General features: G+C 35.0%; 1 pseudogene; it reads right to left on the reverse strand.

The window, feature by feature from the left end:
- Positions 1 to 3,617: 3,617 nt before the first annotated feature.
- Positions 3,618 to 6,738, reverse strand: LOC130704726 (tigger transposable element-derived protein 1-like; annotated as a pseudogene).
- Between the last annotated feature and the right edge of the window lie 886 nt (positions 6,739 to 7,624).

Raw genomic sequence — 7,624 nt, forward strand, 5'->3', positions numbered from 1 at the left:
GAGAAAGTCAGATGTTTAGAATATTAGACATGAAGTAAAAAGTTCTTTGTTTTCAATATTTAGAAACCTGACATTTTATCACCCAGGAAGACCAGTAGAAATAACTTTAAATGGAGCTAATATTCTCCATTACACAGAAGCTTTGAATCTTATCAAGCAGGTCAGAAGCATTTGAGTAAGGTTCTATATTATTTAGCAAATAGTAAGAAAAGATTGACTGCTATGACTTTCTAATTTTTAGAGCAAATGTTAATTTTATCATTTATCCATAATACAATTGCACAATAGCTTGCATTATCTTATTATGAAGACCTTAGTCCCATCTGCAAGGTTTCTTTAGCATAATTAACAGCAAAGAATACTGCAGAGCATCTAATAAATTAATCTTTTGGATGATGGTTTTTGGTCATAAACATAAATATCAGCACATATCTCCCAATTACACAAATTGTAGTTTGTTAGCTCCTGTAATACTGAATGCTTGTCTTGCTCTTGTTTGAGAGACTAAAGTTCTTTGCCTACACTGATGTCATGGCTGTAGCCCCCTGCATTGGAAGTGCAGAGTCTTAGCCACTGGAACACCAGGGAAGTCCCAGGAAATGAAAATTTTATGGCATGGGATTAACATCAAATTGGAGATGACAAAAGGAAGAGTCAGTGAAATTGAAGAAGGCCATTTGAAGCTATCTAACCTAAATAAAACAAAGCAAAATTGTCCAAAATAAATAAAGCCTTTGTGATAAGTAGAATACAATTTGAATCCAAAAAGTAGAAGAGAAAGAGAAAAATTATTTGAAGAAATATTGGTTAAATTTTCCCCAAATTTGGTGGAAAATAATAATTTACAAATCCTGGAACTGAATAAACTGAAATCTGGATAAGTACAAAATCAAATTTATGAAAACTAAAGGTAAAGAGAAAGTCTTAAAACTGGCTAGATAAGAATAATGCATTGCATACAGAAGAATAATGACATAGATATCAGTGGACTTCTCATAAGAAACAATGAAGCCTGGGAGACAATGGAACACTATCTTTAACATGTAGAAAGAAAAAACAAAACAAAACAAAACATGGCAATCCCAGCTTCCACATCCAACACAAGGAATATTCAAAGTAATGGTGAAATGAAATCATCTTTGAGAAGAATGAAAGCTGGGATAATTCATCACCAGAAGACCTGTGCTACAGGAAACACTAATAGAAGTTCTTCAGGCTGAAGAGAAAAACAATCAGAAAGAAACTCAGACCTTCAAAAAGGAATAAAGCACAATAGAAATGGAAAATAAGTGGTTAAATATAAAAGGCTATCTTTTTATTTCCTTAATTCTTTAAAAGTCAGCTGGCTACTTAAAGGAAAAATTACAAAATTTTGTATGTTGGTGTTAATAATGTCATGTACATGTTAAATATGTGAAAACAAATCACAAAAAAATGGAGGCATAAGTGGAATTGTTTTACACTTTCATGAAGTTGTTCACATAAAATGTCATTTCTTACAATTTAATTGAAGAGGTATAATATTAATTATAAGAGAAGTGTGGTAATTTGTGACAATATATGGTAATCCTTGGAGCAAACAGTTAAGAATATAAAGAGAAATTCTGGTTTAAGATGGTGACATAGGAAGATCCTGAACTTACCTCCTCTCACAGATGCAGGAAATCTACAGCTACATATAGAAGAATTTCCTGTGGAAAAACCCTAAAAACTAGATGAGTGACTCCTACACGTCAGGCAAATTAGAAAAAAAAAAACAAAAAGCAAACCAAAATGAAGTGTGTAGGAGAGGCTGTGATGCAATCTCACCATTAACCCCACTTAAGGTCCCATGATTCACAATCAGGAGGGAGGCAAAACCCAAGTCTTTCTTTGAGAAGCAGAAGGTTTGAACCCCACATCAGGCACCCCAACTTGTAAGACCTGCACCTGAGAGAAAAGTCCCCCAAAATATCTAGCTTTAAAAAACAATGGGGTTTGTACCATGAGACCAAAAAGACTAGAGCAAACTGAGAAAAGCTCTTAAAGGGCCAGCACACTCAGACTCACTCACCCTAGAGACCAGCATAGAGGCAGCCAATTGAGAGGTGCTCATACTTTATGTGAAAGAGGTACCCAGATGTTATGTAAAAGAGGACTTAGACATCACATTAGGACTGATAGTTAGGTGGTATAAACCATTATGTATAAAATAAGCTACAAAGATATTGTACAACACAGGGAATATAGCCAATATATTATAATAACTATAAATGGGGTATAACCTTTAAAAATTGTGAATCACTATATTGAACACATATAACTTATATAATATTGTACATCAACTACACCTCAATTAAAAAATTTCATCCAAAAGCAACAGAATAAACATTCTTCTCAAGGACAGATGGAACATTTTCAAGGAAACATTATATGTTAGGTCACTAAACAAGTCTTAATAAATTAAAAAAAGACTGAAACCATATTAAGCACATTTCTTATGGTATGAAACTGAAAAACAGTTACAAAAATAAAACTGGAAAATTCACAAATATTTGGAGATTAAACACATGCTACTGAACAACTAATGGTCAAGGAAATAATCAAAAGAGAAATCAGAAAATACCTTGAGAAAAATGAAAATGGAAATACTACATACCAATAATTATAGGATGCAGCAAAAGCAGTACTAGGAGGGAAGTTCATAGCAATAAATACCTACATCAAGAAAGAAGGAAAATCTCAAATAAACCACCTAACTTTACACCTCAAGGAACTAAAAAAAGAAGAACAAATGAAGCCCAAAGTTAGTAGAAAAAAGGAAATAACAAGGATCAGAGTGTAATCAAATAAGATAGAGATTTAAAGACAATGCCAAAGATCAAGGGAAATAGGAGCTGGTTCTTTGAAAAGATAAACAAAATTGACACCTTTAAGTAGACTCACCCAGAAAAAGAAGAGAGAGCACTCAAATAAATAAAATCAGAAAAGAAAGAAGAGATGTTACAACTGACAACACAGAACTACAAAAGATCAAAGAAGACTACTATGAATAATAATACACCAAAGATTTGGACGACCTAGAAGAAATGGAGAAGAACATAAGACCTACCAAGTATGAATCATGAAGAAATAAAAAATCTGAACAGATTGATCACTAATAAGGTGATTGAATCAGTAATCAAAAACTTCCCAACATACAAAAGTCCAGGACTAGAAGGCTTCACTGGTGAATTCCATCAAACATTTAAAGAAAAATTAATACAAATTTTCTCAATCTTTTCCAAAAATAGAAAAGGAGGGAAAAGTTCCAAACTCACCATACGAAACAAGGATACCACAAGAAATAAAAAACAATATGTGAGATCCCTGATTTCAAATTATATTACATGGATATAGTACAGGAATATTTCAGAGATATTGCAGGTTCAGTTCCAGACCACCACAATGGATTGAATATTGCAATGAATTTTTAGTTTTCCCAGTGCATATAAAAGTTATGTTTACACTATATGTAGTCTATTAAGTGTTCAATAGCATTATATCTAAAAAACAATGTAAATATTATAACTTAAAAAAATAATTTATTGTTAAAGAATGCTAAATTCTAAATTCTAATAATTTATTGCTAAAGAATGCTAACCATCACGTGAGCTTTCAGTGAATTGTAATCTTTTTGCTGGTGGAGGGTCTTACCTCAATGTTGATGGCTACTGACTGATCAGGGTGGAACTCTTCCTTTCACTAATAATTTCTCTGTAGCAGGTAATGCTGTTTGATGGCATTTACCCGCACTAGAATTTCTTTCAAAATTGGGGTCATTCTTCTCAAACCTTGCTGCTGCTTTATCAACTAAGTTTATGTCATATTCTAATTCGTTTGTTGTTATTTCAACAATCTTCACGGCGTCTTTACCAGGAGTAGATTCCATCTCAAGAAACAATGTTCTTTGCTTATCCATAAGAAGCAACTCCTCATCCCTTCAGCTTTTATGATGAGATTGCAGCAATTCAGTCACATCTTTGAGCTCCACTTCTAATTCTAGTTCTCTTGCTGTATCCACCACATCTGCAGCTATTTCTTCCACTGAAGTCTTGAACCCCTCCAAGTCATCCAGGAAGGTTGGAATCAACTTCTTCCAAACTCCTGTTACTGTCAATATTTTGACCTCTTCTCATGAATCACAAATGTTCTTAATGACATCTAGAATGGTGAATCCTTCTGAATGATTTTCAATTGACTTTGTGCAGATTCATCAGGGGAATCACTATTTATGGCAGCTATAGCCTTACAAAATGTTTTTCTTAAATCATAAAACTTGGCAGTAAAAAGTACTCTTTGATCCATTGATTGCAGAATGGATATTGTGTTAGCAGGCATGAAAACATTAATCTCTTTGTCCTTCTCTCTCAGAGTTCTTCGTAATGACCAGTAATACTTGAAAAAAAAAATTTTTTTTTTCTGAGCCGTAGGTCTCAGCAGTGGGCTTAAAATATTCAGTAAACCATGTTGTAAACAGATGTACTGTCATCTGGGCTTTGTTGTTCCATTTAGAGAGCACAGGCAGAGAAGATTTAGCATGATTATTAAGGGTCCTGGGATTTTTGGAATGGGAAACGAGCATTGACTTCAACTTAAAGTCACCAGCCGCTTTAGTCCCTAACAAGAGAATCAGTTTGTCTTTTGAAGCTTGAAAGCTGAGCATCGACTTCTCCTCTCTAGTTATGAAAGTCCTAGATGGCATCTTTTTAAAATTTTTTTATTGGAGTATAGCTGATTTACAATGTTGCATTAGTTTCAGGTGTACAACAAAGTGAATCAGTTATACATATACATATAGCCACTCTTTTTAAGATTCTTTTCCCATATAGGCCATTACAGAGTACTGAGTAGAGTTCCATGTGCTATGCAGTAAGTCCTTATTACTTATCTATTTTATACATAGTAGTGTGTATATATGTCAATCCCAATCTTCCAGTTTATCCCTCTTGTCCTTACCTCCTGGTAACCATAAGTGTGTTTTCTACATCTATAACTCTATTTCTGTTTTGTAGATAAGTTCATTTTTACCCTTTTTCTTTTTTAGATTCCACATATAAGTTAAAATAGCTTTTCTCCATATCCTCTCCAACATTTATTGTTGGTAGATTTTTTGATGATGACCATTCTTATTAGTGTGGGCTGATACCTCATTGTAGTTTTGATTTGAATTTCTCTAATAATTAGTGATGTTGAGCATCTTTTCATGTGCTTTTTATACATCTGTATGTCTTCTTTGGAGAAATGTCTATTTAGATCTTCCACCATTTTTTGATTGGGTTGTTTGTTTGTTGTTTTTGATATTGAGCCACATGATCTGTTTGTATATTTTGGAGATTGACCCCTTGTCAGTTGCTTTGTTTGCAAATATTTTGTCCCAACCTGAGGGTTGTCTTTTTGTTTTGTTTACAGTTTCCTTTTTTGTGCAAAAGTTTTTAAGTTTCATTAGGTCCCATTTGTTTATTTTTGTATTTATTTTCATTAATCTAGGAGGTAGATTGAAAAAGATCTTGTTGCGATTTATGTCAAAGAGTGTTCTGCCTATGTTTTCCTCTAAGAGTTTTACAGTATCTGGCCTTACATTTGGGTCTCTAATACCTATGGAGTTTATTTTTGTGTATGGTGTTAGGGAGTGTTTTATAAATTTATTTTATTTATTTATTTATTTTTGGCGGTGTTGGCTCTTCATTTCTGTGCGAGGGCTTTCTCTAGTTGCGGCGAGCGGGGGCCACTCTTCATCGCGGTGTGTGGGCCTCTCACTGTCGTGGCCTCTCTTGTTGCGGAGCACAGGCTCCAGACGTGCAGGCTCATTAGTTGTGGCTCACTGGCCCAACTGCTCTGTGGCATGTGGGATCTTCCCAGACCAGGGCTCGAACCCGTGTCCCCTGCATTGGCAGGCGGATTCTCAATGACTGCACCACCAGGGAAGCCCAGGAGTGTTCTAATTTCATTCTTTTACATGAAGCTGTCCAGTTTTCCCAGCTCTGCTTATTGAAGAGGCTGTCTTTTCTCCATTGCATATTCTTGCCTCCTTTGTCATATAATAGGTGACCATAGGTGGGTTTATCTCTGGACTTTCTATCCCATTCCATTGATCTATATTTCTGTTTTTGTGCCAGTACCATACTGTTTTGATTACTGTAGCTTTGTAGTATAGAAGGCTGTTTTTTCTACATTGAAAATCTGTTCTTTAGTGTAGTCACCTTCATGAATTATCTTAGCTAGACCTTGTTGCAGCTTTTATAATACATCAGCACTTGCTGCTTCACCTTGCACTTTTATGTTATGAGTGTGGCTTCTTTCCTTAAACTTCATGAACCAACCTATGCTAGCTTTGTACTTTCCTGATGCAGCATCTTCACCTCTGTCAGCCTTCAAAAAATTGAAGGAAGTTAGGGCCTTGCTCTGGATTAGGCTTTGGTTTAAGGGAATGTTTTGGCTGGTTTGATGTTCTATCTAGACCACTAAAACTCCTCCATGGCAGCAACAAGGCTGTTTCACTTTCTTATCATTTTTGTGTTCATTGGAGTATCACTTTTAATTTTCTTTAGGAACTTTTCCTTTTCATTCACAGCTTGGCTAACTGTTTGGTGCAAGAGGCCTAGCTTTTGTCATATATTTGTTTTCAACATACCTTCCTCAGGAAACAATCATTTCTAACTTTTGATTTAAGGTAAGAGATGTGTGACTCTTCCATTCACTTGAAAGCTTTGAAGCCATTGTTTGGTTATTAATTGACCAACTTTCAAGGCTATTGTGTCTCAGAGAATAGGGAGGCCCAGAGAGAGAGAGAGAGAGAGAGAGAGAGAGAGAGAGATGGGGGGATGGCTGGTTGGTGGAACAGTCAGAGCACACACAATAGTTATCAAGTTCACTGTCTTATATGGGTGCAGTTTGTGGCCCCCAAAATAATTACAATAGTAACATCGGAAATCAATGATCACAGATCATTGATCATATGATTACATCATAACAAATGTAATGATAAATTTAAAAGTTTGAAGTATTGTTAGAATTACTAAAAAATGACGCAGAGACATGAAGTGAACAAATGCTGTTGGAAAAATGGTTCAGACAGATTTGCTCAAAGCAAGGTGGCCAGAAACCTTCAATTTGCAAAAAAACATGACATCCGCCAAGCACAGTAAAGTGGAGTGCAATAAAACAGGGTATACCTGTAATTAAAAGTGTGGTATTGTCATAAACACAGACACATAGATCGATAGAACAGAAAAGAGAACCCAGAAATAAACTTACACACCTATAGTCATTTAATGTATGACAAAATAGCCAGGAATATATAATAGGGAAAGGACAGTCTCTTAAATAAAAGGTGTTGGGGAAACTGGACAGGCACATGAAAAAGAATGAAACTGGACCATTATATTATACCATACACAAAATTTAGCTCAAACTAGATTAAAGACTTGAATATAAGACCTGAAACCATAAAATTCCTAAAAGAAAACAGGCAGTAAGGCTCTTGACATCAGTCCTGGTGATGATTTTTTGAATTTCACACTAAAAGCAAAGGTAACGAAAGCCTAAATAAGGGAGACTATATCACACTAAAAAGCTTCTGCACAGCAAAGAAAACCATCAAATA

This window comes from Balaenoptera acutorostrata, chromosome 14, assembly GCF_949987535.1.
Source record: "Balaenoptera acutorostrata chromosome 14, mBalAcu1.1, whole genome shotgun sequence".
Classification (NCBI taxonomy): domain Eukaryota; kingdom Metazoa; phylum Chordata; class Mammalia; order Artiodactyla; family Balaenopteridae; genus Balaenoptera; species Balaenoptera acutorostrata.